The sequence below is a fragment of the Haplochromis burtoni genome, unplaced genomic scaffold (genome assembly GCF_018398535.1).
Source record: "Haplochromis burtoni strain Fernald_Lab_line unplaced genomic scaffold, NCSU_Asbu1 Contig_165, whole genome shotgun sequence".
NCBI classification, from domain to species: Eukaryota; Metazoa; Chordata; class Actinopteri; order Cichliformes; family Cichlidae; genus Haplochromis; species Haplochromis burtoni.
This window is the reverse complement of record NW_024582526.1, coordinates 432,822-442,353: the sequence shown is the minus strand read 5'-3', so window position 1 is coordinate 442,353 and position 9,532 is coordinate 432,822. Positions and strand designations below refer to the sequence as shown.

Sequence of the window (9,532 nt, the reverse complement as noted above, 5' to 3'; positions counted from 1 at the left end):
ACAATGACAGTGACACTGTAAGCACCTTTTAAAACAATATATATATATATATATATATATATATATATATATATATATATATATATATTAATATAATATATATATATAATATTATATATATATATATATATATATTATGTTTTGTATGCTCCATATTATAGTAGCTGCTATGAGTTTGAATAATTTGGTTTATTCATTTCTTTTAGGATAAAAAAAAATCTAACTTGCAAATTTATGACAGCTGCAGCTCATATCAGCAGTAAAGCTTTGTGCAGGGTAATCTGCTTTATAATATATGTAGAGCAAATGTGCAATTATATTTAGGTATTTAGATTTTAATTGAGGCACCGTGCAGAAAGACTGCAGATGATATGCTGGGTGTATCCTAGGTAAAGCTCCACTGTGTGAAAACACTCCATACTTGCTTAATTTAATAGTATTTCAATCTAAATGTACTCAAAGCACCAAACTGGAGCAGACAGCGATGTTCATCATTAACACACTGTTCCCTCAGTTTTTATTTCAGCTGTCTTCCTTGTAAAAACCCTAAAACTGTGTCAAGTGGTGAAAATAACTTGGGTGTGTGCGTGTGTGTGCGTGTGTGTGTGTGTGTGTGTGTGTGTGTGTGTTGTGTGTGTTGTGGATGTCGTGTGTTGTGTGTGTGTGTCACTGTTCACTAAACATCCTGCAACAGACTGATAAATGCTAATCTATTTTATGCAATTATTACAGGCTGGTTTCACAATAGCCTTTTATTCTGAAGAATGTCTTTAAGTGAGTGTCTTTACAATGCATCACATGTTAATGGCTTAGACTGTCATTAAAATCATGGATTTAGCCTTCAGAAAGTCAGATCGTTATCATCCGCATCCTAAATTCATCTGCGGTGCATTGTGTGATAAGGTGTGTGATAGTTAAAGCAGTTAATAAAGAGGCGATAAGATGGGCTGTTACATCTTTCTGCTATGGAGACAAGGATCAAATGTAATGTCTTTTTGATAAGGAGAGGGTCATGACACATTTACCAATTTACTGCTTCTCTGGCCAACTGTCAGAGCTCTTGGAAAACTGTAAAATGACTTGTTTTTATAACAGCTGATTTTATTTTAGCAGACGTAAGTATTTCTCCTTCTTTTTTTAATCTCACCCTTTAATGCATGCTCTGAGAGTGTCAGAAAGAGTTCTGTTTGTCCTGCGTAATCTTTGATAGTGGGACAACCTCATGTTTTGATGATAAGCCACTATCAAATTCCACATTATTACTCTGTTCTAGACATAACAAATACATACTGGAGGCCAAGGACGAGATTGCAGAGCAAAAATGAGGACACACCCAGAGAAATAGAAGAGTAGGACACGACAACAAACACACCTATAAACAATGTGTCCAGCTCAAAGACGTAAACACACACAAACAGAGGCTAACGTGTAATTCAAAGCCAGCCTAAACTCTGCAAATCAAGACAGATGACAAACACTGACTGGTAGTCCCGTCCATGTGAAACACACACCGAAGGGTGGCTGGGGTAAGCCGGGAGCCTCTGGTCACCGTTTAATTCTACTTTTTAAAGATGATCGCTGCATCATGTGGGTTTTTATTTTTGTCTCACCTGGATTGTAAGGCTTGTTTAAAAGTGTGGACGCGTGCGCAAAATGTCAGAGCAACGAATGTTTAGAAGATGGACCAAAAGAAGGAACCTCCTGCCTCCCACCTTAAACCACACACACACCACCACACACACACACACACACACACACACACACACACACACACACACACGTACACACACACAGAGTTAATCCCAGTGATAAGTGTTACAGGAAACAGGGCAGTAAACACCACAGCCCCAGCACTCACTCACTCACTCGCTCACACATACACACACACGCACACGTTGAGATTTTAAACAAAGGCAAAAAGTTGTTAAAAAGTTACAGAGTGAGCCAAGCAGCGGGATAAGCTGCTCAGTCCTCCGTACGCGTATGAAAGCATTAGCAGGAAATCCTCCTGACCTCTAAGACTGCCGTCGTAGAGACGCTTATAGAAGAGAAGCCAAACTTACACAGACTTGCGAGTCTCTCCTGTAACTGCCTGTCCGATATCTCTCTTTACCGTTATGATATGTGTCTGCTAATGAAGGTTTCTGCCTTCAACATGCAAAACCAGCCAGAGAGAGAGAGAGAGAGCAAGAGGGAGGAAGAGAAAAAGTGACCTATGAGGGCATTATTAGCAATGATAACAGGGGAGAAAGAGAGAGGCGTCACCTATAGGGAAATATCCACAGATACGGCTGTTCTTCCCGTTTGACATCCAGTTTTATAGCAGGGCTATCAAGCTATTGGTTAATGCTTGGCTCTGCAGCACAGATAAAAGAAGGCAAGCAGGCAGGAGGAGGAGGAGGAGGAGGAGGAGGAAGAGGAGGGGGCAAAATTAAAAGCCCTGTCGTCAAAGATGTTCAGAATGTACACACACGTATACGCAGGGAGGCATGAACACGGCATGTGACGCAAAGACTGCCTGAACATTACCCACAGAGAGGAGCGAGCCACTCCCCCCAAAAAGCCAGTTTGGTTCGGTTCAAGTGGATTGATGTGGATCTGATCCTGTGGATCCACCGACTCGGATTTTAAACGTCTGAACTGTTTGGCTTCATGGTGTTACTTTTGTCTTGTCTCCCTCGCCCTCAGCCTGTCTCAGCAGATGGCCGCCCCTCCCTGAGCCTGGTTTTCTTTCTAATGTTGTAGGGTCTTTACCTTACAATAGAAAGTGCCTTGAAGTGACATATTGTAGTCAAAGTTGTGTTTCCTTAAAGAACTTCTGAGATTCTGATTTGGTTAAAGTAACATTGTTCCAACACAGAGGTACACCGGCCGAGGTTGCTGCCAATGTGACAACTAATCTATGACGACCTTACCCTAACCCTAATCCGAGGCCCTCAGAGTGTCTTTTATGTTTTAAATTGTTAGAGAAAAAGTTTTCCCTTTTCCCAAAATATAGGGTTACTTATCTTTCTGATACTCTCGAGTCCTTAGTCACACTTTGAGGCAACTGTTGTTGTGGATTGTTGCTATAAAAAATAAAACTGAGCTGAATTAGTTCACGCCTTTAAAAAAAATGAAACAAATCAATGACTAGAATTGTTGCCAATTTATTCAAAGTATTTATTTATTTATCGTTGATCAATGAACAGATCATTTTAGCTCAAGTTAACAGCTTAAATTCTGGATGTCTGTGGAATTAATGAAACTACAGGGATGCAGTGAATCTGGGATTGTAACCCGGCACTGACACTAAATAGAACACATCTTTCACGTCATTTCTTCCCCCTCTTTGTTCGAAGGAAATTGAAAAATCTTTCATTTAAAAAGTAACCAAACTGTATTAAAGTCTTCTGGCTCTTTGTTACACAGTTTTAAAAATCATTTACTGAGCTCAAAATTTATGCAACACAGCAGATAAATATCAGCCAGTGATGGTGGGAAATGTCGATGTCAATATCAATCAGTGAGACCAGTATCCCAGCTGAAACTACCAACAGACAGTGCTGCAGAAATGTATTCAGATCCATGTGGCCAGATATTTATTTATTAATCAATCTGGTTCCTGGATGTCTGCAGAAATAATTAAATTAGAGCTAGACCTATTGTGAAGCATGGATTATAAATACCCATAGAGACTTTTTATTACTTATTTTTTGTGGTTTGTTATTTTCTACTTTGCTCCCTGGAGACAAAAGAAAATGTTCATGTTGAAAAAGTAACAGAATTTTTTTGTAGATTTTCAGCTCTTTATTAAAGAGTTTTGGATTATTTAGCCGAAATAAAAGTTGATGTAACACAACAGCTAAATATCGACTACAGATATCAGTAAATATTATCTTATTTATCAGTAAACATGGCTAGTGTTTTCTTCACTGATGTATCAGTGCATCCCTAAATGACGGCACCGGCATTAGGAAGTCAATCTGTTAATTTTGCATCACTTTTACTGAAACGAATAATTAATACGTGAGACAATACAAAGGAATAAAAAATACACTGAGGGGGAAGTTAAAAAAGTGTCACTTTCTAAATGTGTTTTTGAAAGTCTGAAAGCAACATGAGGAACTACATGAACATTTTTATGTGGCTGATTATGAGGAATGATTGCTGTTCGGGAAGGTTACATTAGTGCGGAATTTGCTGTTTATGGCCATCAGATGTGTTACTGTGATGTGGAGAGCATTGGTGTGAGGGGGGGAGGCGGGCGGGACGGACCTTTAAGAGAAACACAACTATTTTGAAGCTCTGAGGTGGTTCCACGCACTCAAACACACGCAAACTCACATCCGCGCAGACGGAGTGAGGAAAGCAAGCAGGGTGAGGGGGCGAGACGATGGCCCTTCTGGCAAACATTTTTGGCTCTCTCGTAAACATCTCATTCGATAACGCGAGGATGAAGAGCGAGCATTTACTGCCTCGCCCTTCCATTTGGGAGGATGCGCACGCTCTTCCGCGTAAAGACAGACGCGGAGCCACACAAACCACAGCCAGCGTGCTACACAGACTCTGCTTTAACACATCCAGGGACCACACACTGACTCAGAGCACAGCCACTCACAGCGGGGACGAATGCGGTGCACGAGACGCAAACACATGCGCGTGCTCATCCAAAACGACGATGCTGGACACAACCAGGTTCTTGTAACAGTGAGGAGGTGTAGATTCAAACTGCACTACATCATAAAAAAAGTTACTGTTACTTTGCCCGCAGAGGAGAGAAGTAGCTGGAGGGAAATGGTAAAATTTTACTGTGACATCCACACACACACTGATGCCAAACCATTCACCACAGCTCACGCAGGCCTCACCAGAATGAGAATAACTGTAGTTATTACTTTAGGGGGGGGGGGGGGGTTTCCTCAGGCTTTAAGAGCTTCATTTATGATCACCAGGTCAGTGAGACCATTATGAAACAGTGAAACAGGCTGAATGGGAGATATAACAGTGTATATGTGAGCGCACAGAGCAGCAGTGACGCCCATAGCATCATCATCAGCGCCCACACACATTTTCTAATCTAATCTACGGTTCAATAGCACACCTATAATATATGTGAACAGATAGTCGGGTTCATGGAGAAAGAGAGTCCCTGAAATATTTCCAGTGGACCATTTAAGGGTAGATGAAACCTCAGTTTCTTATAGCTGGATAACTCCTGAAAGCCCAAAGTATATCCAGATATTAAAGTTAAGAGAAATAAAGACTTCTCAATAAATGAAAGGATGGCTATTTTTAGGTGTTCAGGCCAAGCTTTAAAGCATCACCATCAGGTTTTTATTTTTATTTTTTAAATATACACAAACAGAGTTAGAGTTCCACACTATCTCCTCCTCTCTCTTCAACTTTTTGAACCTGTGAGTAAACTCTGAGCAGACAGGCAGCCCCAGAAAGCGGCCATCACTGCAGCCGAAACGAATTCATTTTTCCTCGCGGTTGGCTAAAATATATAAATAAATATATAAAATCCTGCATCCCCCCCCCCCTTTCCCCCTTTCACGTACACATATTTTAAAGGAGCTCTGCTGTTTGAGAGAATGAGAAAAGGTGGACACTGAGGTGCAGCTTGCGCGCACCTTGCTGTCGGCAGTTTTCGTTATTTCATAATTAGAAACTGCAACTCATAAAATGTAAATATTCTAAATATTAATATTAATATTAGTTAGCTTGACCAACCAAAACAACAAAATAAGAAAACGTAGATCACACACACACATATATATTTGTGTGTGTGTGTGTGTGTGTGTGTGTGTGTGTGTGTGTGTGTGTGTGTGTGTGTGTGTATACATATATATATTAAAAAAGAAAACCTGACGTGTGTGCGAAGGGAAGCTGGCACTTCACGCGAGTCAAACTCCATGAGAAAAACACTCTAAACACGAGCGCTGCTTTGGATTCTTGGTGGTTTGGAGACGAAGAAGGAACTGAGTCAGCCTGCAGTTTCTTAAAGGTCAGAGAGGACGGACAGACTCCAGCATGAGGAACCTCGGCTTTTACGCACAGAGCCGAAATAAAAGGAATCACTTTAAAATCAAGCGAGGGGAAAGGGGGACAGAGCACTGCCTTTCTTTTAGATATGAACTTTGCTTTATTAACAACACATACACAACACTGTTAACTGTGACGTGGAAACAGAAGAAGTGTGGGTTTCTCTTGGGGGAAAAAAGCTTTTTAAAAAGCGTTTGTGTTTAGCAGGACAAACTATTGCTCCTGACATGACGGTCTGCAGAGGGACTGTTTCTCATTTGGAGCCAAACGCATTTGGCTCTGGTTTCTTCTGATTACGCGCAGCAGACATGGAGGCCTTTTACTCCCAAACCTCTTCCTATATCTGAATACTTGAATCTGAATCCCCCAATATTTTACAGACCTCTAAAGCAGCAGGTAACTTTTAGATTCTGAGTGTGCGATGTGTCGCAGAGTTTAGAAGGCCCCTGTAGCAGCAGGAAACACTTGGACGCTGTCGTACACCTCTCTGCTCCCCTCGCTATGTTTTATTCATCACTCGTCCCGTTTTCTGGTGAATATGTGTCTCTCTGCAAACGAAACAGTGTAAAACTAACGAGGGGTGGTGGTAAGGGGTTATTTAAGCTCAGCACGTGTTAATTTGTAACACCTCTCAAAGTAATTCGTCATGAATTATATTTTTTAGAGGTTAAAAAGTTACAAAGTGAAGAAATCCTGTGACGCACTCTATTTTCGTTCTCTCTAGTTTACTGAAAATATAACTTCCAGCTGTTTTTGACTCTGTGATTTCCACTAAAACTAACACACACACACACACACACACACACACACACACGACACACACACACACACACACACACACACACACACACACACACACACACACACACACAGGGGTGAGTTATCCTGATCCTTTACGATAAAAATAAAATTAAACATTGCGTTATTTTCACGCTGTTTGTGTTTTTATCAAAGCGCCAATTAATTAATTAATAAAGGGAAAATGTGAACTAAAGGCAAACATTTTTTTTAAAAAAATATCTAAATATATTTGAAGAATAGCTCGTTCAAAAATGAAAATATAAAATAATAGTACGTAATTTTATAGACATATGTAATATTTCTCTATGGATAATATTTCAAACACTTCTTATGAAAGTGACCTCCCGTCAAACACGAAGACTAATTAGGAGAAATAACCCGTATGTAATTAGAAAACAGAGCGTTTTTCTACATTAAGGAAATTATAGGAAGACATGAGCTGTAATTTTCGACACTTTTTGAGGCAGAAATATGATTTTCACTCTCTAATTTTATTTACTTATTATACTTACTTCTACTTAATTATTACTATAAATACTGTTAAAGATAACGTAATGCCAATAGCCTTGAGTATGCAATAATTAGTACATTATTAGTACTTAAATGGAATGATTACAAGTACAACTTTTAATAATAATCATAGCTATTTTTTTTTTATTATTATTATTGTTGTTGTTGTTGTTGATGATGTTATTATGAATCACTCACTTTTCGCAAGGAAGCATAAAATCAAAGTCCCTGGAGTTTCCTGTCGGCTGGTTGGATTGTGTAGCATTTGTTTGGACTTTGCAGAGAAATCTCTACATGATCTTACAGTCTTCAGTACAGACTTGCTGCTGACAGTCCGTCTGAGTGTGTGTGTGTGTGTGTGTACTGTTCACGTGTGTGTGTGTGTCGTGTGTGTGTGTGTGTGTGTGTGTGTGTGTGTGTGTACTCACTGTTTACGACGTGTCTGTAGCGCTGCTGCCCGCTGAGGAGGCTCTGTCCATTGATCAGGAGTATTGAATCCAGGGCTGGGCTTTGATTCGACTCCTGGGTCACGCGGGTCCTGTGCTGCTGGGTCTGGAGTCGAGACCGCGCAGGAGATCCACAGAGAAGAAAAGTTGATTTATTGGTAGTGAAGGCTGAAGGGTTTGAGTGTGTGTGTGTGTGTGTGTGTGTCTGTGTGCTGTGTGTGTGTGTGTGTGGATAGCGCCCAAAGCAGCAGAGCGAGCGGAGATGAGAAGGAAAGAAAAGGGAGAGTTTGTGGACAGCAGCGCACACACGTAAATGTGTTCGGCTCTTTTTGTAAATCTTCGTCCCCTCTTTAAAGCGTCTGCCCGCCTTTTAGCTCAAAAGGCGTCTCTGTGGCACAAGTGTGCTCTCCTCTAAACTCATGGCTTCATCCTCGGAAGAGAGAGAGAGAGAAAATGTTCACAAACAGCGCGACGCACCGCGAAAAAAACGCTATACAGTCCGGGCAAAGAAAAGCAATCTGACCGAAAAGCAAGAAAAGAAAACAACCAGCGAAGTTCGAGTTGCGGTGTCACAGCGGGGTTTAACAACGCAGAGGACCGGTTTCTAATCAGTGTATGTCACTTTCAATCTTTCCTGTGCCAACGGGCGCGCTGACTTGTAAGAGGGAGGAGAGAAGGGAGGAGAGACAAAAGCGGAGGGAAGCGAGGGAGGGTGGAGAGGGGGCGTCAAAAGCGGCTAATCTAACCCATGAACGCGTTTTGTGGGCCGGATCTCTCTCACAGGACATACAGCTCTTCTTCTTCTTCTTCTTCTTCTTCTTCTTCTTCTTCTTCTTCTTCTTCTTCTTCTTCTTCCTTCATATTTGAAGTATTTGGAGATTCAGATGAAGGGAAGGGGGTGGGGTTGTTCGGACTTTATGATCTCTCCTCGCAAAGAGGAGCAGCTGAGTTTTCCTGACTCATATCTCCCTCAGATCTCTGTGCCATAACATGCGCACACCTATCAGAGCGACCTTGACGCGTGCGCTCTGCTGTCACCTTTTCTTCGATTAGAATGATTGTGCCTCACGCAGCAGTAACTTATCGCGCTGCTATCAGCGCCGCAGCTTTCCTCTAATACCCTCAAGCATGTCAGTATCATCCGAGCTGAAGTCCATGTGCTGATACATGTTAATAAGTAGCCTAATAATAAGTCAAGGATGAGCTCTCTCCCTCTCTCTCTGTTCTTATTAGATGGCTCAATAGAACAGCAGTGGGCAGTGCTGTGGGATCCCTGTTAATGATAAACCTGTGACTTGACAGACAGATGCCACTGCGCCCTGTCTAATAGATAAGGGAGCCAGCTAGGGTCAAATGGCCTAAAGGCTTTTTTTTTTAACCTTTGTTTTGAAAATATCGTTGTCACGAAGTCACGCAAGACAGAAAAAATGTGGAACAAATGTAGGTGAGAATGAGATTTGTTTTTTGTTTGTTTTAGCTGTGCTGAAGTTCTGCGTGAAAACCTTCAAGATTGTATTTCTGATGTTTATATTAATGCTGTTTTTGAACTATTTTAAAGGCACTACTGTTTCTGCTCTCCGCGTCCTATCCGGCCTGCGTGCGCGCACATTTGCATGCAGCCTCACTGTAAACTGCAAACATGTCGAGGCTCTCGCGCACATTGTTGCAAGCCCATTCGAACTGAGAGAAATGAAGCCATCGGTTTACAACATCTGCAACAGGAACGCACTGCTGGCTGCAGCTTTTTC

The 9,532-nt window shown here is 41.3% G+C and overlaps 1 protein-coding gene across 2 annotated transcripts in view; it reads right to left on the bottom strand.

Moving 5' to 3' along the window:
- The window catches only part of satb2 (SATB homeobox 2), a 50,483-nt gene extending 41,970 nt beyond the window's left edge, over positions 1-8,513 (bottom strand). For both annotated transcript variants that reach the window (XM_005933375.2, XM_014337122.2), the window contains exon 1: positions 7,767-8,513. The gene's annotated coding sequence lies outside the window, so the exon portion shown is untranslated. The remainder of the gene's footprint in view (positions 1-7,766) is intronic.
- Between the last annotated feature and the right edge of the window lie 1,019 nt (positions 8,514-9,532).